Source organism: Camelus bactrianus, chromosome 11, assembly GCF_048773025.1.
Source record: "Camelus bactrianus isolate YW-2024 breed Bactrian camel chromosome 11, ASM4877302v1, whole genome shotgun sequence".
NCBI lineage: Eukaryota > Metazoa > Chordata > Mammalia > Artiodactyla > Camelidae > Camelus > Camelus bactrianus.
In genome coordinates this window covers 6,530,508-6,553,510 of record NC_133549.1, presented here as the reverse complement: position 1 = coordinate 6,553,510, position 23,003 = coordinate 6,530,508, and the positions used below count along the sequence as shown (strand labels likewise).

At 42.7% G+C, this 23,003-nt stretch overlaps 1 pseudogene; it reads right to left on the bottom strand.

The window, feature by feature from the left end:
* Positions 1-23,003, bottom strand: part of LOC105076666 (formin-2-like) — a 79,047-nt pseudogene that overhangs the window by 48,851 nt on the left and 7,193 nt on the right.

Genomic DNA, 23,003 nt, shown 5'->3' with positions numbered 1-23,003 from the left:
GAGTCATACCCACAGAACACCCCTCAGCCCACACTCCACAAACACCCAGAATGCTCCCTCTAAAACACAGATCTGATCACATCACACTCCTCTGCCTACAGCCCTCCAGCGGTTCCCTGCTGCTCTCAGGATTGAGTTCCGATTCCTAGACCCAGGTTCCAGAAGCCTCCATAAATGGTTATGTGCTATCCAGAATCTTTGCCTCAGATGCCTCCTCTGCCCCTGCCCCTCCCACTGTGACACTCTGCTCCTGCCACACTGACCACTCAAAATGCAGCTCCTGTCCCCCCGTGAAATACTGTGCCACTGCCTCTGCTCATCAAGGAGCCCCTTTGACAATAAGTGACACAGCACAGGGAGAGGCATCTGCATTTTTTATGGAAAAATTCAGTAAGTATTATGTGACTGGCTGGTGACCAGGCATGCGTAGAGACAGGAAGAAAAGTCATATAAACTGACCCAATAAGGTTACCTCATGCTCCAACACTGCTGGTGGGAGCACAGTCTGGCACAACCATTGTGGAAAACAGTATGGAGATTCCTCAAAAAACTAAAAGTAGACTTACCATATGATCCAGCAAACCCACTTCTGGGTATATATCCAGAGGGAACTCTAATGCAAAAAGATACATGCACCCCCAATGTTCATAGCAACACTGTATACAATAGCTAAGACAAGGAAGCAACCTAAATGTCCATCAACAGATGACTAGATAAAGAAGTTGTGGTATATTGATACAATGGAATACTACTCTGCCATAAAAAAGAATAAAATAATGCCATTTGCAGCAATACGCATGGACCTAGAGATCATCATTCTAAGTGAAGTAAGCCAGAAAGAAAAAGAAAAATACCACATATCACTCATGTGTGGAATTTTAAAACAAGGACACTATGAACTCATCTACAAAACAGAAACAGACTCTCAGACTTAGTAAACAATTCTATGGTTACCAGGAAAAGGGGATGGGAGGGGATAAATTTGGGAGTTTGAGATTTACAAATGTTAGCCACTATATATTAAAATAGATTTAAAAAATATTTCTTTGGTATAGCACAGGGAACTATGCTGAATACCTTATAATGACCTTTAATGGAAAAAATATGAAAATGAATATATATGTATATATACGTATATGCAAGACTGGGACATTGTGCTGTATACCAGAGATTGACACATTGTAATTGACTGTATTCAATAATAAATAAATAAAATTTTAAAATTAAATAAAATTAATTAATTTAACACATATATTACCTATGTATAGACCAGGGACCAACAAACTGCAGCCTGCAGGCCAGACCTGGGCAGCTGCCTGTTTCTGTAAATGAATTTTTGTTAGGAAATAACAGCCATGCTTGTTCATGACACACCATCCATGGCTGATTTCACACTACAACCACAGAGCTGAGTACTTGTGACAGAGACAGTGAATCATTTACTAAAGACTAAAGTATCTCCTATCTGGCCAACTTTAAAAAACTTTGCCAACTCCTCATCTAAACAAAAAAGATAATATAAAGGAAATGAATCTACTTTCAGATTTCCAAACTCTAGTAAAAATCTGGGGGGGAAACCCTCCAAGCTCCTGGCTGGGTGGTGTCTTCTCAGTCCAAGTTACCACCATGGGTCTACACTTCTCCTGGCTCTTGACGTGAGAGAAGGAAGGCCCTGAGAAATGCAAGTCACATCAGTAGAGCTAATTAATATTCAGCCAATATCCAGGAGAAAGAGAAGAAAAGAAAATCAGGATGGAAAAGTTGGGCTGGGTCACCCATTTTGATAAAAGTCCATCATAGAAATTCAAAATGAATTCTGTATGACCCACTGTTAGCCAAATGGATGATAAAAAGCACCAGCTGTGAGAGCCAGAACAGGTGTCTGAAATATCATGCTCTTCTTCAATGAGGAAAAGACAAGTCACAAATAAGAAGTATGTCATTAACTTAAAAAGTGTGACTGCTACAAATGAGTTTTTAAAAATTTATTTTCTAAACTTCAGTGAACTTTATGGTCGGGGATTATCCTGAAATCTATAAAAGTACTGGCAGCATTCCCGCTCCGCTCAGCACACCGTGTGGTGCGGGGATAACAATCAGCACTGTTGCTACTTTTGCAACAAAACACTTGAATTGTGCATAATGTGGGGGCAGGGATCACCTGTTTTGCCTTCTAAAATAAAATACACAAAAAGCAGCACATGTTAGAAATTTACTAAATGACATATCAGGTGGAAAAAAATAATCTCAAAATATATGTGCTTCAATTCATACCCATAAAAGCTTGGGTACCGATTACCACAGGATCCAGCCATAAACCATTCAATTGTAAGATTAGAAATGAATGTGACAGAGTCCTCTTTAAAATGATGGAGCCCAGAGAAATAATAATTTTCAAAATGTATACTAAAATCCTTCTATTCCACGTTGAGCTGTATGACGACAAACACGGGGGATGGAATCTGACCCACCGTACAATCAACCCTGTGGTGAAGCAAGGTTACTAACACAACCATTTAAAAACCATGCACGTGCACAGCCAGCAAAGAAAGAAACCAAGTTCGAACTTCTTGATACACATCCACTTATTATATTCTTTAGGAAGTAATCTATTTTTTAACTAAAAGTAAAATTGGATGAAAAAGATGCCCCTTGGAGAAAACTAAGAACAGTAAGCAGATTTCTTCCTGTTTGTATTTACTGACTGTTCCCTTCAATAATTTTATCCTACAGGAATTATCCAACCAAGAAAATCAAACATATTCCATGGGGTGAATTCTTGGAGGGAGAAGAGCAATGCTGTGCAGCAAACCAAGCTCTAGCCATTTTGGCTCCTCTGCCTTTGGAATTCTGTGTAAAACAGAGGTCCTTATAGAAAGTGGTGCTTTCACTCGTTCATGCCACATTATCTACAAAGTACGCCAGACACTCATACACGACAGAGCAAAAAGGACCGTGAAAGATTTCAGTCTAAAATGGGACTGGAGGACAGGGAAGGGAGGATCTCAGTCACACGCCCCTAGAAAAACAGAACTAAGAACTGAGAGGCTGATTTGCCATAATTACAGAAGATAGAAACCTGTCTCCTGACCAATGAACAAACGTCCGTCAAGAATCCCTCCCCATACTTGAGCCAACGAACTCACTGCCTGGGCTCTGGCTGGACCTCCTCCTCTTTTCACTCCCTGAGCATAAAAAGGGCCACCCCAAACCCTCAACGGACTTCCTGAATTACAATTCCTCTGCTATTCCTGAATAAATGCAATTTCTGGTCATTTGAGCTTGCCTCAGTTTACCTCCTTTGTTTAGGTTGACACTACAAATAAGTAAGTTATGTGCCAACATTTGCATGGAATCCTTTCCCAGGGAAAGCACGGAGCCGTGACGTGGTCATGGACACACCACCAAGTGGCCACGACGGTGTCACCTCCAAGAATTGTCAGTTTTCTGACCCACAGCTTTTCCTACTGTCTCCACTTCCATTCCACTCCATCCAGAAAGATGTGGGGAGGGAGGGCTGGGAAAAGAATGTGCTAATTACACCAGTAAAACCAAGAGTAGCAAACAGATCAAGAAAGAATGGCAATAAGCCCGGAAGCACACATCCCACAGAGTCGGTGCCCCAGCCAAGTAATTCCCGAGCTAATCCACTTTCCATCCCATCCTCCACCTTCTTTCCCTCCAAGTGTTCATAAGATTATTAAATACAGGTAACTCCTGACCGTTCAAAACAATTCACTTAGTAGATTCTTCAGGTCTTCCTTTCCTCAGTCACCCTGGCTTTCCTTCCAGCCCTCCTCCTCATGAAACCACGGCGTATTTATTGAATGGCTGTGCTGGGTTCTGTGATAGAAACGGGAAAGATCTAAACAGTCATCACTAGTATTCACTGGGTACTTACTACATGCCAGGTGTTGTGCTAAATGCTTTATCAATTCATCCCATTTAATCTTCAAGATAACCCCCAGAGGTAGGTACTGTTATTATACATGAAAAACTTTAACCTGTGACCTTGAATAAATGTCCTAATCTCCTAAATAAGTGGAGGAGATGGGATTGGAATCCAGTTTAGGACGAGAGTGCTCCAAACCGCTCTGGGGAGACCCAGTCTCTGGGGAGACTCGGACGCCTGTGTTCATCACAGACCCGTGTTTCCATGGTAAACACGGGGACACAGCACACCTCCACATAACATTTAATTTGCGTGGGGACATACAGGGCATGCTGCCTATTATGATACATGTGTTAGGTCCTCTGAGGGAGAAAATGCAGAACTGATGGTCAAGGAAGGAAGGTGTCTGAGAGGAATGTCATCTAACTCTGAACAGCATTCTAGGAGAGAGTAGAGCTTAGCTGGGAAATCACAGTTCAGGAGCAGAATCAGCAGTGCGCACAGAGCTCTGGGGTGAGACAGAGCACGGACAGCTGGGGGAACTGAGGTCTTCAGCAGGGGTGAAGGATGGGGTTTGGAGGAACAGAAAGAAAAGTGGGTCATGAGCTCAAAAAGAATGAAAGTGTTGAAGGCAGGAGGCAGATGATGGAAGTCCAAGGAATTTGGACTTCAGTAGGACAGAAAAAACCACTAAAAGGCTTTATGTAGGAGAATGATACATCGAATGTGCAGGATTTCTCAACTGCTGACACTTGGCACTCGCTAACTCTTTGTTGGGGCAGAGGTCCTGTAAAATGCTTGGCAGCATCCCTGGCCTCCACCCATTAGATGCCAGCTGTACCCTCCCCCCATTATGGCAACCAAAATTGTCTTCAGACATTGCCAGATATACCCTGGAGGGCAACACGGCCCTGAAACGAGGACCACAGGGCTAGAGTAAGGAGACTGGACTGGAGACTGGTAATCGACAGACCCAAGATGATAACTGGAAAGGCTGATGTGATAAGCCAAGCAAGTGATGGCTGATCAGATAGGAGATTTTCCTGATTCCTCTCATATAACATAGCCTCACAATCTGACCCCCGAGAATCATCTAGAGGACAGTCCAAGCCCACCCTGTGCAGAATCCTCTCTACCTCTGAAGCCCATCTCCCCCAGCAGTGCCATCATCTCCCCTCCCCAGCACGGACCCTGAAGGCCTCATCAGCACAGCCTTCCTCTCGCTCTATCACATGGTCCAGTGCCTGCTTCCCAGCACCTCCCCCACAATCCCGGGGGACAACAAATCTCAGCCAACACCCTGAGCTCCTCAGTTCTAATCACTCTGTAGACTGGACTTTGGAATCAGGAGCCCAGCCCCACCTCTCAGATCTTAAACACAATATCCTCTGGCCACAGCCACCCATGAATCCATTCTCTCTCCATGCTCACTCCACCCACTCTTCACTGTCCTTAAGAACTTTAATCCCAATTTACTACTCGCCACTTTATCCTAATTTACTAGATTTATATGCTTGTCTTTTTAGCATATAACCCATGGCCTATACTGGTAGTCCCTGTTCCTTTGCCCTCGATCAATTGCCACCATGATGTCCCAAAGGATCACAAATTCCAGAAGTCCAGAAGAAAGTGATCATCTTGCGTGAAACCTGCTCTCACTTCCGTATTCTGACGCTTACTAGAATATCACCATCCACCCAGACATGTGAATCAGAAACCGAGGAAATCATCGACTCCTTTGCTTCTCCACATCCAATCGGATATCAAGTCCTGACAATTCTAAATCCTAAATATTCCTCAAATCTATCTCTTCCCATCTCCACTGCCTCCATTCAGTGTAGGCACTTTTACTGAACACCCAGACACTCATTTTAAATTTCTTCAATCCACTCACCATTCTGCCACCAGAATAAATTTTTTTTAAATAAATTCCAATCTGTTTATGGCTTAACTACTCAAAATTATTTAAAGCACATAGTATGACATCAATGTCCTTGTTTACATGTCTGGCCTCCTTTCCACCTGTCAGTCTCCCAATTTACAATCTAGAAGTTCTTATAAACTATGGTCACCTGCATCTCCATGCCTGGTATACATACTTCTCTTTTTATAGCCGATTCCTGCAAAGAACTCCTAGGTGTCTCTCAAGGTCTTGCCCAAATGTTATCCCCTGAGCTACCAAGAAGACTCAGTTACCCCTTCCCTTCCCGTTTGTTCCCCCTACTGTGCATATCTCCACTGGGACCCGTAACATGGTTATGACCTGGGTAGAGTGACAGTTTACATACATTGAACACTTATCATATACCCCATACTGTGCAAAGTGTTTTACTTGTATTCATGCTTTCTTCTTACTCAGAAACCACTATATTACTCCTCATTCTACAGAAGAAACAAACTTTGAGAAATTAAGCCATTTACCTAAGTTTGCACAAAAAGTGGAAAATCCAGGGCTCAAATCCAGAACAGTCTGACTACAGAGCTGACTTCAACTACTAAATTCCAATAATTTGTTTATATGTCTTATGTAAGTCAGTGTCAATCAGTAAGATATTTAGAATACAGAGAGAAAAAAAGAAAGGAAAGTTATATGTTTCTTCTAAGAGGAAAGAAAAGAAAGAAAGGGAACGGAAGAGAAGGGAAGGCAACCAAAAACTTTGTTGTGCTGGATGTGGGCTCCCTTTGTAAGAAAGGGATAAACCAAATGAAAATTAAATTAAATATAGGATACTTTTGAGTGATTGTTTATTCAGATAACAGGATCCATTTGAACTTGACCCCATGACCATCCTAGTTTGAGTGGTCTGGGCACTGTGATGTTAAGAAGGAAATGAAATCAGAACACAGTCCTGCCTCTGCAGGGCAATATTTACAGTATCCATATCTTCTTCAACTTTTGCCATAAATGTATCAATAAAACATTAATCCTAAAAATATACCCTAAGGATAAAAGTGAACCTACTGGGAGATGGAACAGTCCAGGCTTGGACTAGATGGAGGGGACGGTAGAGGCACTAACAACAGGCGAGGTGGCAGGAGTAGGATGTGAAGTTGATGGAACAACAGCAGCAAATCAGAAAGCTTACTATTTAAGTTTCAAAGCAGATTACTAAAGGGAAACCAGAAAAACAATATTAACTATACTGGGAGGAATGGGGAGGGGCAGGGAAGGCGGTACCTAAATCCTCACCACGACAGCCAGAAGGTGGCAGTAATGTTGACGACTGCATCTGCAAACTTAAAAATACCAGAAGTCAAAACCAGCTAAACAAGAGCAGGGACAGCACATGGGGGAGACACTGACAGTGGGGGGCGGGGCGAGGAGCAGGGCTGCTGCATGACTTCCAGCCTCCCTGCCTTTCACCAAGGTCAATGTGGTACTTTAGATCTTTTAAGTCTCTCAAATTAAAAAAAAAAAAAACTATATAAGTAAAACTGAGAAAGGATTACAGCTTCAATCTTCTTTAGTCACCCTGCTTATAATGGATTTATGCAGTGATTACCTAGGTAAAGGAATGGATAGAAAACATGGCTACTAAATGAATTTCAGAAAATGAAATCTATTTTGCTACTGACCTCTAAGTGGACATTAGAGATAAGTCTGCAGAAAAAAGAAGTATATCAGCTAAAATGATTTTAAAAGCTGATCTGAAAATTAAGTATAATTTTAACACCACAAATAAAACAACTTTTGAGAGTTAATACTGTACATAATGTTTCAAAAGTAAAAATAGAGCCCTGCACACACACGTGCTCCTCGAGCTGAAAGACACGTCATAGCTTTTACTGCTTCTCAGGAAAATACTTGTGTAGGTTTGACTAAATAGCATCTGAGTATTCTTCCTGCTCTGAAAAAAAAATGAATACAAATACAAATGATCATTTCCATTGGTCAATCAAATCTCCACTCTCTCTCGAGGACAGTTGAGTAGAGTGCATTCCATTCATTTCCTGGGTGTGTCTGCTCTTGTTATTGATTAATGACATCTTTCAACAGGTTCGAGATCATGTTCCTTTTATTCTTTTTGGCCTGAATTTTTATGTCTTCCTCCTCTTTAATTTTAGCCTCACTAACCCAAACACTCATCCAAACCTATGCCCGCTTACATACACACCAAGGAGCTCCTGCCCATGTGGGCAGCATGCAGACAGACCACTACATATGCAGCAAATTGGCACATCTGCCAAATTCAAAATAGCCCAGCATCCAGAAATACTCTACTAAAAAGATATTTAAGGTCAGTTCTATCGGATTAAGTGGATATAACCATATAGTCCTGCCAAAATGCTTGGGCCAAGTAAACTTGCTCTTTTAAATTTTTTAAATATATTTTTATTGAAGTATAGTCAGTTTACAATATGTCAATTTCTGTTATACAGCATAATGCTTCAGTCATATATGAACATGCATATATTTGTTTTCATATTCTTTATCCCCTTAAGTTACTACAAGTAAACTTGCTTTATTTTTTGTGACGTAAAGTGTTGAAGTGAAATCTGACATAGTTAATGATTGAAGAAATCCTAGAAGAGCTCACTAATGGATAATCAACAATTATATAAGATAATTTAGTGGTTTGCTGAAAACAGCTGCTGATGAATATGACCCAGAAAAAGGGATCTCAAAATGAATAAAGGCATTCTAAGAAAAAGTATCTTAAGGGACCACATACTAATTCTTGCAAAATGACCTCCATCCACACCTAACAGGCAATGAGCCAGGGTCCGAGGTCCACAGTAGGCTGAGGACTGGTGATACCTCGTCCACAGGTTGCAAGCCAATGGCCTGAAACTTCAAATTACGTGATGTGTCATAATAGTGAATGTTTTGCTATTTCTAAAGATTTAGAAACCACGGTAAATATTTCAGGAGAGATTTTTCCCCACACTTGAGAGAGATGACTAGACCAGGTTCCAAAAGGAAAAAAATCTTTCCCCAGACCACAAAAAATACCATGATCCACAACCCAGCGGTACGACCTACCAGGCTGCAAGCACGAGCACGATTCATATGTTTTCCCCGACTGTCTTCAGAACTGCTCTAGCTTAGAATTTTGTTTGAAACGTATATACAACAAAAACAAACCAACAAAGCAAAAGGCAAATGTGAGGATAATGGGCAATGCTACTCAGCCATTAGAGGAACCCAATCTTTCTCATCTCTGAAAGCAGGGCTACAAAAAGGGCTATCAGCCCTTTTGATGGCTGAAATAATTTTAAGTGTCATGGCCCTAATTTTGATCAGCTAATAAAGTGAACATTCCACTCAGCAAAAAGCAAAAGCTAATGTGTGTCAGGTAATATGCTAGGTATTAGTTTTCTCAATAAACAGAATTTTATTCAAGAAAATATAGAACACCATATACTTCTGTCCTTATAATATTTTCCTCCTAAAATTGACTTGTCTTCTCTACCTCAGTAAATGGCACTACCATCCACCCAGCCACTTAAAATCAGAACCAAGGAGCCATCTTTGATTTCCTTTTTCCATTGCCCCCATTCGAGACCCACCAGAAGAACCAGTAGCTCTGCCTCCAGAATTCATCCCACACCCACTGACCCTCTGTCACCTCCACCACCACCACATCTCGCTCCACTCCTGCCATCGGTCCCTCTGGTGTTCTGGCTTCTGCTTCTGCTCCTACACAATGCTGCCCAGAGACCAGGCCACGAGATCCACGTGCAGTATGGAACAAATACGTACTTACCCCGCACAAAGCCTTCCAAAAGCTCCCACTTGAAAAAAAAAATCCATTTTCCTTCCATAGCTTTCAAGACCCCAAGTGTTCTGGCTCCTGAGGCCTTTCTTTCTGTCCTCATCTCCCAAAACAGCAGCTACAGAGGCCTGCAGGCTGTGCTCTGCTTAGGTCATGCCTGCCTGCACTCCCTGAGCCCTGTGCACCTGCCCCGGGGCTTCCTGGAATGACCTTCCCTCCAACCTGACCTCATGGCTCCTCACATTACACGTGAGACTTGCTTCACTCCACATTCACCCCACCCCACTCCCATTCACTGATCACAGTACTTGAATTTATTTCCTTCATAGTGCTTATTAGAATCTGATGGAGGTTCATTACCTATGCTTTCATTTGTTTTTGTTTTTGTTTTCGACCTGTCTCAGCCCACTGGGAAGAGGATATAAATTTCAGAAGAACAGAAATCATATTTCTCTTGCTCAGTAATGTATCTCTGGAGCCTGCAACACTGCCTGGCATGTTGAATGAATTCAGTAAACATCTGTGAGTGAATTAACATTATCACTCAAAGCTCTTTGCCTTTCAGTATTCTTGAGATTTTAACCTAGTCAAAATGTGAGAGAAAATGTGAAATCCTTTCATCTTTTCTATAGCATTTCTAAAGCACAATCTTAGGCCCTAAAAATGTATACAATTCCATGGACCTAAATCAAAAGGGTTGACAGAAGTAGGCTAAACCGCATGAGTAAGGTCTCCAGATCAAAACTCTAGTGCTCTTATTAGGAGTGTAGACAGAGATGAAGAGGGGAGGGGACGGGAGGGGGAGGTTTGTTCTCAGGAAAGGGAGCAAAGCTGGGGTGGGGAGAGCGCCGGTTGTGAGCTCTTCCCACAGGGTGTTCTGTCTCAAAGGGCCACTGTCCTGGAGAGAACTGTTGGTTAGAAGTTCTCCCAGCAGTGATTTTCTGGAAACCAGCAGAGGGGCTAATTACCAGAAAGTTCTCTCCCTACAGAAAAGCGCCTGCCTCCCCACTGCCCCACTAACACCTCAGTTCACATAACTCCCTGTGCTGTTACCTCTGCTGGGCTTTGGAGAAAATTCTTGACTATGCGAACCGTAAATACACACTTCTGTGCTGAAACGCTATTTAAGTGTATGGAATAACATCTGTTACTAGAGCACCTTTAATTTCATATTTGTTTTGGATTAGGTTGGATTAGGTTTGGATTTGGTAGAGAGGAAGTACAGAGCCAACAAATAAAGTAAGGAGTAAATGCAGTCACAAAGCTGGGGAAAGGAATTCCCCGTTCTGAGGAAATTTCTTCATACCATCGCTAAGGGACTATGTATTTTGCTTTTCACTCTCCATGTCACACCCAGGTGCCTTCCAAAATGACAAGTGGGAGGGGTCACTAGTCTAACACAAGAATGGAGTGAGGTGGGGGGTAAGAAACAGACTGTTTCTTGATTCAGCGATTTTTAAAATGGAGGAATAGGATTATTCTATTCTTTTCAGCTTATTCCAAGTCCACATTTATTGACTGATAAGACTATTTCTGTTCTTTTTTTAAACTTTTGGGGAGGGGGCAGTAATTAGGCTTATTTATTTATTTTTAAAGGAGGTACTGGGGATCGAACACAGGACCTCATGCATGCTAAGCATGTGCTCTACCACTTGAGCTATACTCTCCCTTGAGACTGTTTGAGCTCTAAGGGAGGAAAATGCAGTCAACTTGGGAACAGTTTTAATCAAAAAGCAATTGTTAGGGGGAGGGTATAGTTCAAATGGTAGAGCACATGCTTAGCATGCACAGGGTCCTGGGTTCAATCCCCAGTACCTCCTCCAAAAGTAAATAAATAAATAAACCAAATTATCTAAACCCCCGCCCCCCAAAAAGCAATTGTTAGACACGGCTAGTGTTTGCCTTTGTACCGTATTTATTTTACTTCCTAGTTGCAAACTGATATATCTCCTAGAACACAGCTCCATAAAGCTTTCAGCCCACCACATTCCACAGGTTCTCTCAATAATAACACACACCTCTCAAAAAGGAAAAGGGAGGAGAAAAAACTTAGTTGTTAATTCTTCTCATAGGAGAAAAAGATCTACCAAGCAGTGATTAACTCCATGTCATAAATGAAAAGACAGGTCACTCGATCAGTCTTAAGAAGAAAGCATCACAAGTCACAGTACATCCTGAGGAACCTTCTTTCCACACGGGAAGTATCAAAAAGATCTCACAATATTTTATGTGACTTACGTCCCTAATACCGAAAGGAGACCGCAGTTACGACGGATAAAGCAGAGGAATTAGAAAAGCAGACACATACAGACATTTTATTATTTCCTGTCACTTCCTGATCCCAGCCAGGGCTCATTCTCATTGTCTTCCAAAACGCACATTATCGCCCGTCTCGTTCAACAGCGGCTCCACGGAGAGGAGACCGGCGTCAGAAGCCCTGAGTAACCGGAACTAACCCGCGTGGGTGAGCCAGCGTTCTGCCTCCCAGACACCGGGCGCCACACGAGTGAGCCGCGCAGACCTCCAGTTGCCTCACGAGAATGTCCTATGTAATAATTCTTACACACGTGGGTTTAGATGCACACTCATCACAACCTCCCATGTCACACACATACCACATACCTGAGAAAGGTTAGCAATACTCTGACCTGAAAACGATAATCCAGCTGCTCTGTTATTCATTATGAATTATGAAATGGCTTTGGAATTACTGTTCGGCAGTATTAGCGCTCCTGGTGAATGGGAGCCGGGGGAGAAAGCAGACAGCGCTGCTTCGTGTCACCAGTCAGTACACAGACGAGTTATGAATACACTGAGATCGCATTCCGGGCCCTGGGAAACCCCCCGTCCACGGGGAACACAGCTCTTGCCCTGTGGAGCTGCTTCTGAGGGCACGTCTGTGACCAGCAGAGTCAGAAATACTGGCCCAGAACCACCTTAAAACCATCGGGCTAGCAAAGTGTCAAGAGTGGCCATCTGTTAAGAAAAGGGCGTTTGGCAAATGTACTGACGAAAACCCTAGTGAAAAAGGAAACAAACCAGCTGAGCGGCAGAGGGGAGGAGGGCCTGCGTCACATACGGGTTTTTAAATTATAGGCTGATTGGGGCCGACCCACAGCACAGCTGCTATTCCGACTGCGGTGGGCCTCCGAGCCAGTGAGTGCTGTGGAGTCTCCTACTTACGTCAAACGGAGCTGAGCTGGACTGGGCACTCTGCCCGCACGGTTCCCCGAAGCAGTCACTGAAAGGAAGGAGGAGACGCATGGCAATGATCCGCGAGCAAAGCTGCTCTGCTTCTTCTGGAGGCCCGTTCTCCTGCTGGCTGAACAGCTTCTCCAACAGAGTTCGTCCTGCGGGTGAGACACGGTCATTAGGCGGGAGCACTGGCATGTCCCCTGGCTCAGAACTCCCCCGAGGAGAGGCCAGCAAACACAGCCTGTGGAACACTGTTGCCAAGGCTACGGACTTGTGCAGAGAGAGCTCTGCAGTCAGGTCTGGGACACCACACTGGACAGGGGAGCTCTGGTTCACTCCCCCATCCTCCAAAACAACTCCTACTCCCAAAAAGGATGGGCCCCGTTATGAGTCCTACCTCTTCTTGTACCTGCAGAAGCGCCCGGCCTTCTGGATTTCATTGGAAACCCCCCTTCTGCTCTGTGTTATCCCTGCCCCTGGCTCTCTGAGGAAGAAGTCAGTAGCCACCATTTGGGCTAAGAAATGTCAGTGGCTAACATTCAGTCTGGGATGTGGCAATGGGGAGGGGGAGGAATAAGGTAACAGGGAGGTAGGCACCAGCCTCCGAGTAGGGGAGAGGGCTGGCCAGAAGGAAAATTCACCCAGAAGAGGAAAATGATAGAAACGCAAAATTTTCTTATATGCACCTCAGAAACATAACTCTAGGGTAGGTCTACACAGCAGGTTTTTATTATTTCCCTAAAAGAGATAAGAAAAGAGAGGCACAAGGAGAGCAGGACACTGGCTGAGGACCGGGGCCCACCTGTCCCACGGTTCTCGGTCCCGGTCCTGGCTGTCCCTCAGACTCACCTGAGAGCAGAATGAAGGGGACGGGGACTCAGGCATCAGTACCTCACTGGGCACCAACTGATTCCAACCTCAGCCAGAGCTGAGAGCTGCAAGTCCAGTCCCTCATCCATTTCTGAAGCTACTCACTCTGACTTATCATCCTTTGGGAAGTTAGTCAGCAGGTGTCTGCACTAACCGTCTGTGGTAGGAGAACTACAACGTATCCCCGGTCCCGTCCAGGGCCACCCGCGGGTCACTCAGCCCCGGCCCTGCTCCCGTCCGCCCTCCCACCAACAGAGTCAGTCCTCAGACTTAAAGTCACTTATCCAGAAAAGCTTCCAGTGACCCCCTTCCACACTCTCATGGCATCCTTCAAAGCTTCTTTGTGTAATTATTTTAGTTAATTATTTGTGCAATTATTATTTTAATGTCTGCCTCCTTTACTAAAACAACCTCTCTGACAGCCAGCACACATCCTGCAAATCCAGCCACTTGCACATAAGAAATATCAAAACATATTTTTAGGATTTCTAAATGAATACAATGTTACGATTCCCTGATGAAGATTCATTCGCGCCATGGTCGGAAGTGGAAATGATCAGCAAACTTTCTCTGTACAGGGTCAAATTGTAAATATTTTAGGTTTTACAGGCCATGTAAGGTCTCTGTTGCACATTCTTCTTTGGCTTTGTTTTGCTTTGTTTTCTTTTTAACAACTTAAAAAATGTGAAAAGCCCTCTTAGCTGGGGGCTGCACAGAGCCAGGCCCAGGTCTGTGCATCAGTCACAACATTGAAATTTCAAACGTGTAAGTGCTCAGTCCTGCACAGTCTAGGAGCCATGCAATTTTCATGCCTCCTCCTATGTTTGTTTGTAAAACAAAACTAAACTCCAAATCTACCTGTGACATGTAGAACGTCAGAGCAGGGCAAAGGAGTTGTTCTCTCCACTCCTGCAGGTCACTAGAGAACACATGTTGGTCTCCCAGGACTTTTCTAAGGAGAAATAAAAGATTTTTTTCCCTACAGAAATTAAGCTTGCCTGCAAACCTGACTGAACCCAAACACCTAGGAAATCACATCCCTCAATCCTCAAGTGATTAATTATCATGACAGTGCACCCACATTATACATCTTACAGCAGGCCGGAAAACAGCCAGAGAACTAGTGAGTTCTTTTCTGAAACTCAACATTGTATATGATAGAAAATAAGGGATATAGGATCTTGCCTGGGGTGTGTGTGTGTGTGTGTGTGTGTGTGTGTTCGTATTTGGGAGCAAATAAATGTATATTTGTATATCGAGTCAAAAATTAACAAAAGTGGCTAGGGAACAGAGTGGAAGAGGGGGCGTGCAACCCCCAGAGCTTCAGTTCCCTGAGGAGCAAACACCCCTACATTGGGAGCTTCTCAGCCACAGCTCCCCCTGGGCCGGGCCACCTGTGCTGGGGGCGGTCCAGCATGCTGCACCCTGACCCAGACTCCCGGGATGCCCGCAGCCCCGCCACAACTCCTCTGGTTCTAACAGCCTGATGTGTCTCCAGACAATGCCAAACGTCTCCTGTGTGGCAAAATGGCCCTGGATTGAGAACTCCTGCCTTAGCCTCTCTGAAGGGAAGTCCACCTCCTCGCATTAACAACAGCCTGGCTGCCCTGGAGACTTCCTCTTACAGACCTCTCAGATGGAGACGTTTTATGTCAAACCCCACCTATCTCAGCGACCAGAAGTCAGTGGTGATCTCTGATCCCCACCCGCACTTTCAAATAGTTTGACTCCTTCAAACCGATCAGCTCTCTTGAAACTCTTGCCACTGGCGAGACCCCCTGCCATCCACAGCCTTCTTGTCCTCCCCTCCCCTTCACTAACCCTTCACCCCCTGACTCACTGCCCTCGTTTCCACCTTGACTCCTCTCATCCTTGTCTCGGACACTCAGAAAGATAACTCACCTGTGACCTTGAATCCTGCCTCCTGAGCTTCCTCCACCCCCCGCAGGGACCCGCTCCAGTGCCAATACCAGTACCCGCACCAACATCCAAGGCCACTCCCACCCTCCAGGGCTCCCCATCACCCTCAGAGTAAAGCCCTGACTGAGGAGCATCCTGGCTGCCCAGCTCCTCCTGCTCCGCCCACTCCAGGCTCCCCTGCCGGCCTCCTCCTCCTCCAGCACCCTGACTCCCCCACCTCGGAGCTTCTGCACCAGAACACTCTTCCCCCAAATACCTGAATGACCCACTCACCCACTGTCACTTCATTCACGCTTCTGCTCAGTCGTCACTGCCGGAGAGGACGTCCTGACCACCCTGTCGCCCTTTTCCCCTTACTCGCCTTCGCCCTGCAGAGAGCTCCTCCCTTGAGTTTAGGTCCATCTGGGGCCGACTCCTTCCCGTGGAGGGAGACCCCGTTTTAGCAGATGCGCTTAATTTTATGAAAAATCTCCCGGAGCCCACATCCCTCCCTACTCCCAGCTACTGTCCCATTTCCTAGTTTCCTTTACATCAAAACTACCAGCTAGATCATCAAAAAGTCTACAAATAAATGTTGATGAAGATGTGGAGAAAAGGGAACCCTCATACACTGTAGGTGGGAATGTAAACTGGTGCAGCCACAATGAAAAACAGCATGGAGATTCCTTAAAAAACTAAAAATAGAACCACTCACTATATGATCCAGAAATTCCTCTCCTGAGTTTATAACCAGAAAAAAACAGAAACTCTAATTCTAAAAGGTAACATGCATCCCAATGTTCATAGCCACACTATTTACAACAGCCAAGACATGGAAACAGCCTAAATGTCCATTGTCAGACGACTGGATAAAGAAGATGTGTACACACACACGATAGAATATTACTCATCCATAAGAAAGAATGAAATATTCATTTGCAGCAATGTGGATAAGCCTAGAGAATAATTTATGCATAATGAAATAAGTCAGACATTGAGAAAAGAGAAACACAAATACTATATGATATCAGTCAGATGGGGAATCTAAAAAATAATACAAATGAGTGTATACAAAACAGAAACAGACTCACAGACATAGAAAACAAATGTGTGCTTACCACATAGTGGGGGGAGGGACACATTAGGGGCATGGGGGTAACAGATACAAGATACTATAAATAAAATAGATAAGCAACAAGGATTTACTGTAGAGCACAGGGAGTTATGCCCAGTTTCTCGTCATAACCTATAATGGAGTACAACCTGCAAAAATACCAAATCGCTGTGCTATGCACCTAAAACTAACACAATATTGTAAATCAGCTATATCTCAGTTAGAGAAGACGACTGGCTGGAATTACCTATACCTGCTACCTCGAGCCCCTCACTCCGGACCCAGCCCACTCTCATCTGACAGGTCTAATTTGACTTCCACCCCCACAAAGCAACAGAAACTGGTAGCCAGCATGGTACCAAAAACACTTACGCCTTTATCTTACTCAATTTCTTAATCTCTCCAAGAACACTTTCCAGGCATCTTCCTGATGCTGCCCTCTGTTTTCTCTACCTCCCTGGCCACTATCTCTCAAGGCCTATGTACTGGCTTCTCTGTTAAATGTTAACATTTGAGTGCATCTGGGCTCATCCTATGGCATTCTCCCCACTCTCCCCATATCCTCTCCTGTGGTCTCTCTCAGTCTATACTCCTCTCCCTAAAACTGGGCAAGCTTTTGTGACGGCATCAACTACATGCAGCAGAAGCAACATGGTGCTTAGAAGGCATGCGGCAGCTCTATGAAGATCCTCAAGGCTGTAGCATAGTGGCAGGAGGCCTGGGGAAGAAGATGAGAGTTCAAAAACCCACCAAACCAGCGTGAGATTTCTTCCCCCAGTATCCCTCAACCTGGACTCAAGGACCCAAAACCCAGAAGTGGGTATCAGCACTGACTGGGAAAGAAAGCTTTAGGGGGCAATCTGGCAGTGTGTGTCAATAATCTTAAAAATTTCACCCCTTGACCCAAAAATTCAACTTTGGAAAATCTATCCTAGGTAAATATTCAGAGGTATATTCAAAAAGTGATGCATCACAGGATTATTGTGAAGATTAAATGAGATAATGCATGTAAAGTGCTTAGCACAGTTCCTGGTACTGTAATAAATGGACAGTTACTAGGGAAAAAAATGAAAGAAACTGAAATGTCCAACAATAATGACATAGATTTTTTTAAAGATAGCTGTATATATATGATGGAAGGATAAATTTAGGAGTTTGAAATTTACAAATATTAACTACTATATATAAAAATCAATAAAAAAACCAATTTTGTTCTGTATAGCACAATTCAGTATTTTATAATACCTTAAATGAAAATGAATATATGTATGTATGTGTATGACTGGGACATTAGGCTGTACACCAGAAATTGAGATATTGTAACTGACTATAGTTCAATTTAAAAAAAAAAAAGAATATATATAAATGATGGCCTACTATACAGCCATCAAGTCATGTTGTTATAAAAGGAACAACAACTTAATTAATGTAAACACATTGAATATATGGAAAGGAATAAGAAAAGTAACACTCAACAGGTATCACTGGAGAACACCAGTGCACCAGTCATCACTGATAACAGAATTAATGGGAAATAAATAAAGCATTTAACCTGCCTTTCCTCGTATGAACTGTATTTTAGGGTAATAAAACATACCTAGTGATTAAAGAAGTTTGCAGTACAGAAAAATTCCCGCCAAAAAATGCAAAGAAATGACGGTATTAGAAAATTGCAATCTGTAATGATTCACCTAATGAATAGATGGGAAACCCATTAGAAAAAAGAACAATTGAAAAGTTTGCAAAGAAGAGATCAAAGTGTCATCTCCAAACCCACAAGTCCTTCACAGAGTCAACACAATTGACACAGGCAAACATGGTGACCCTCTTGATGGGGGGCGGGTTATAAAGTCCACAGGGCTGCCCATCAAGCACATGTGCTGTCCCTGTGGAAAAAGCACAGGTCAAACTATGTCAGATTGGACCTAACCTCTTATCTTGGGTATCAGAGAGTTGTGTGAATGTGCTGATTAACAGGTAACACTAAACGAATTCTATACGCATTCAATATAATAATGAAGTTATGGCATATTCAAAGTACATTTTTGAGATGCATTCTTAAGCATTTGAGATTAATAACTCAAATTAGTTCATAAAAGAAGGGTGGGGGTTGGGGGACAGAGGGAGACGAAGCTATTGTGGCATCGATAATGCTGATAATTACTGAAGCTGGGTACATGGGACGTCATCATAGCTCTACTTTTATGTATGATCAAATTTCACAATAAATATCTTAAATCATGCTACTAAAAAGATTTAAGGACATGGAAAATGTGTCACAAATATTATGTGAAATAATCAAGATTACAAAGCTCAGCAAGGCACGGTCCTGATTCTGCAAAAACAGCAGACGTGACTTCGCTTATTAAAGAGTCAAACCACTGTGGTGAGAACATGGAAAGTTTTCATTGTTTCTAGGAACTGAACACTAGCTGGACTGTACTGATCTCCCATTCTGACCAGTGAAGGTAGTTTGACCAGAGCAGGGGGAGTGGACAGAGACATGACCTTCTGTTCTGCTTCTGACACTTGATGACTGGGGATTTAACTGGGACACACTGGCCCTATCAGACATCAGATGTCCTGCATCTCAACTGGGGAGAATGGGCTGACCTAAGGCTTCTGAACCAAAGCTTACTTCTTAACTGAACAAACTAGCTGGCTGTGACCAGGAAACAGAGGCCCCCAGGTTCCCTCTGGCACCCCCTTCCCTACCCCACCACCCACCCCACACTGACAAGCAGTTCAGGGGGCCCCCCAACTCCTGGGCCTTCTACTCTGCTCCTTGGTCAGAGCACCTGTTTCTAGACTGGATGTGTCAATCACACTAACAAATGAAAATAATTGGCCCTAGAATATGCATAAGCATAACTTTTCTAAGTGCTCTGCTATTTAAACCATTTTACTTCATATTTTCATTCATTATGTAATCAACACTTACAGAGCTCTTACTATATACAAATCAGCATTAACAGGTTGGTATAAACTCCATAGGCACCCAAGAAGCACCTTTTGGTGAATCTACGACTCCAAGTACGTGGGCAGGAGAGGGGTGCAGCTTCTCAGGCTCTCCCTTCCCTGCCCCTCCCTCCCTTCCTCCGAATAACAGAAGACCCAGTGGGAGGGACAGTCTTTCTATTCTTCAAACCCAGCCTCCAACTGTCACTTTATAAATTAGGAAATGCAGGCCCAGGAATGCTAGGTCACACTGTCTTTACCTAGGAAAGCTCGTCTTACTAATCACATACATCACATACCTAATGGATGGCTGAAGAATTCTAGGGGAGTTCTTTCTCTTCTTTTATGGAATGGTGTCCTTTCTGCCCATCCCTTTCCACTGTAAACATCTGTCACTAGATTCCTTGAGGCCATCCAGACAAAGCAGCGCAGCCTAGGCAACCAGGGGCTTAGGCTGTGGAGCCTCTGCTTGGGGCCTCCTGATGCTGCCACCGCCCCAGCTGTGGCCTCAGACAACTGACTCGACCCCTCTTAAGCCTCAGTTTCCTCGCCTATACCTGGAATAATTATCCTCACTGCCTCCTATGACAGTTTTTAAAATTAAATTAAATAATTTTTGTAATGGGCTTAACATAGTGCCCAGTAAATGTTATCTATTACTTTTTTTTTCCTCAAAGGCTCTGTACTTGGATAAATAAAAATTTGTCTCAACTTAATGGAAGTCATAAGTAAATAATGGAATCATAAGAATGTACCCACAATCTAAGAGAAAAAATGTAAGCAAGGTTATCACAGATTAAAATATCTTCAACCATTAAGTGTTTTTTTTTTTATATTCAGTGTATGTTAATTATATCAACAAGGTAAATACTTATAACTTTCCTAGCTAGAATTCTTAACTTCTGTTTAAAAAAAGATGCTTTCATTGTCTGTTTTACTATTTTATTAAATTAATGATAAAATCATATTCACCCAATGACAGGGAACTTATTAATCATTAATGCTCTCCAATTATTTCTGCACTAATTCCCTCTCCCTCCTCCCACATACACTTACACACTATTAGCTTTAGCACTTGGAATCGCTTTGCAGGCTTAAGCTACAGTTGTCCCACAGCATCTGTGGCAGATTTGTTCCAGGACCTCCTCAGATATCAAAATCTGCAGATGCTAAGTCCCTTATATCAAATGGCTTAGTATTTTCATATTACCTATACACATCCTCCCTTAAACTTTAAATCATTTCTGGATTACTTATAATACCCAATACAATGCAAATGCTCTGTAAATAGTTGCTGGACCCAGCAAATTTAAGTTTTGCTTTTTGGAACTTTCTGGATTTTTTTTTTAAATTTTTGACCTGCCGTTGGTTGAACTGGTGGATACAGAGAACCTGAGATACAAATGGCCGACTATATCTATAAATACTCCTCTAGCACTGGTAAGCAAACATCACAGGGCTGGATAAACATAGAAACAACAGCCAGGGGACAATCTGAAAGGACTATTTACCATCACAACACACGCAGTGATCTTGCACAATGAAGTAAAATCATCAGTCCCTACACTGGAGTGCTGTTGGGTAAAGAAGCAGTGACATTATATAAAGCAAGAAGCCTTCTATATGAATAGAACTATACAATGTAAAAGGCATATCCACAACTATTGTCAGCTTTGTAAAGCAGAGCAAGAGTTTATCATCATGATTTCACATGGACTCCAATGTTCACAGCAGCACTATTTACAATAACCAAGACATGGAAACAATCCAAATGTTCATCAACAGATGACAGGATAAAGAAGTTGTAGTATATTTACACAATAGAATACTACTCTGTCATAAAAAATAATAAAATAATACCATTTGCAGCAGCATGGATGGACCTGGAGATCGTCATTCTAAGTGAAGTAAGCCAGAAAGAGAAAGAAAAATACCATATGGTATCACTCATACGTGGAATCTTAAAAAGAAGACACAAATTAACTTATTTATAAAATAGAAACAGACTCATAGACATAGAAAACAAACCTATGGTTACCAGAGGGGAAAGGGGGTGGGAAGGGATAAATTCGGAGTTGGAGATTTGCATATACTAACTACTACATGTAAAATAGATAAACAACAAGCTTCTTCTGGATAGCACAGGGAACTGTATTCAATATCTTAAGGTAACCTACAGTGAAAAAGAACATGAAAATGAATATATGTATGTATATATATGAGTGAAGCATTACACTGTACACCAGAAATTGATAAACATTGTAAACTGACTATACTTAAATAAAAAAGATGAGTATTTCTAAATTCCCAAAAACCAAACCAAAAAAAAAAAAAAAAAAAAGAACTTATCATCATGATTTCAAAGAAACCAAATGAGGAATGAAAAGATTCTAGAATCTGCCTGATGTCATAGACTTGGCAGCACCAAAACTGGGCACGTACTCTGCTCTCCTAATTTTTATTCTAAGCATCTTCCACTTCTGTGTGGGCTGGCAACTCTGGGAAAACTTCTGACCAACATTCTGTACTAAGATATAAAAGAGACCATGAGGTCTGTGCCCTGCAGGGGCTAACAACTAGTCACAATGACCAAAGCTTAATAAGGAATACTTTAAGTGCATTCTATTCAGAACATACTATCTTAATTAAACATCTCTAGTGGAACTAGGGGGCAGGACATAGCAAAGACAAGATATAACCAAGTTCTTAGGGGTCATCATGTGCCGAATAATCTCCTGGGTTCACCAAAGGATATCATCGTGAGGAAAACATGCTCCCTGTCCTTAACTAATGACAATATAATAGGACAACGTAGGCAGGACACTCTTGTAGAAGAGATGTAGACAGAGTATGGGCTCCTGACCAGTGGTAACACAGAGCAGGGAGAGTCCCTGGCTCCTTCTCTGTCTACTGGAGACTGTAAAGTGAACAAACAGGAAGAGAAACTTTCCATACTGATACTTGCTCTTGGAGACAACAGGAGACTTCTTTTCCCACTAGCCTTGATGATACATGCAACTTTTCTGTTTTTATTGGACCCAAATACTAACAATTTTTTGTTGTTACTAGGATTAATGACTCAGTGATAATCAACCACTTAATTTTCAGTATTTTAGAGCCAGAAACCTGAGAGATTATTTGGCTTAATACTCTAATTTTTCCTGCAAAGAAATCAAGATCCAAATATTTGGGTAACATGTCCCAGCTCATACACAGAGGAAGGTTAGGTGTGAGTTTTGGGTTATTTTATGCACCATAATATCATTAATTTTTAATAGTCTGTTTTCAATTTATACTTTAACAGCCTAGAAACATATAATGGATATTTTTTCCTTTTGGATATTTTTTAATGGTTGAA